This window comes from Buceros rhinoceros, unplaced genomic scaffold, assembly GCF_000710305.1.
Source record: "Buceros rhinoceros silvestris isolate BGI_N320 unplaced genomic scaffold, ASM71030v1 scaffold27430, whole genome shotgun sequence".
Taxonomy (NCBI): Eukaryota; Metazoa; Chordata; class Aves; order Bucerotiformes; family Bucerotidae; genus Buceros; species Buceros rhinoceros.
In genome coordinates, this window is record NW_010389513.1 from 12,715 (window position 1) to 13,306 (window position 592).

Here is a 592-nt window from a genome sequence, read left to right on the forward strand (position 1 = left end):
GGCACCTTGTGGAGGGCAGTGGCCGTGCTGGGCCCGGGGAGGTGGGACAGCACGGGCAACCCTTGGGCAAGGGGTGAAGGGTTTCTCCACCAGAAATCCATGGCCTGAAACAGCCGGGGGGGCACAGCAAGGGCTCCTGGACTCTGTTTGTGGTCCTTGCCAGGGAGCTCCGGGTGTGGAGGGGCCCAGGCTGCATTTTCATGGGTGCATCACGAACCCAGAGACCTGGGGTGGGCGGCTTAAACAGCAAAACCGCTCACGACTTCACCGCCCGTCACATAAATGTCGGTATCTGGTGAGCACCCCAAACAGGGGGAGCGTAGGAGTCACCTTGGGGTGTTCCGCAGCAAGGCAAGCGGGGTTTGAAGCTGCTGCCTTCCTGCGGGGTAGGGCAGAAAGGAGATTTTGGAGCTTTCCCCTCCAAACGCAGGGAAGCAAAGGGATCCCCAATGTGGCCATGGTGGCTGAGAGAGGAGATGGAGCAGGTTGGAGCTGCTCTTCTTGGCTTTGCTGGCGAGACCCTGCCCGCAAACACGGCTGGTGGTTTGTCAGCCCCGTCATCTCCTTCTGGCAGGAGCACAACTGCCGCCGG

General features: G+C 61.5%; 1 protein-coding gene across 1 annotated transcript in view; it reads left to right on the forward strand.

The window, feature by feature from the left end:
• The window catches only part of ATP13A2 (ATPase type 13A2), a gene marked incomplete at its 3' end in the record, with an annotated part of 11,925 nt that overhangs the window by 8,378 nt on the left and 2,955 nt on the right, over positions 1-592 (forward strand). The gene's annotated exons all lie outside the window — the stretch shown is intronic.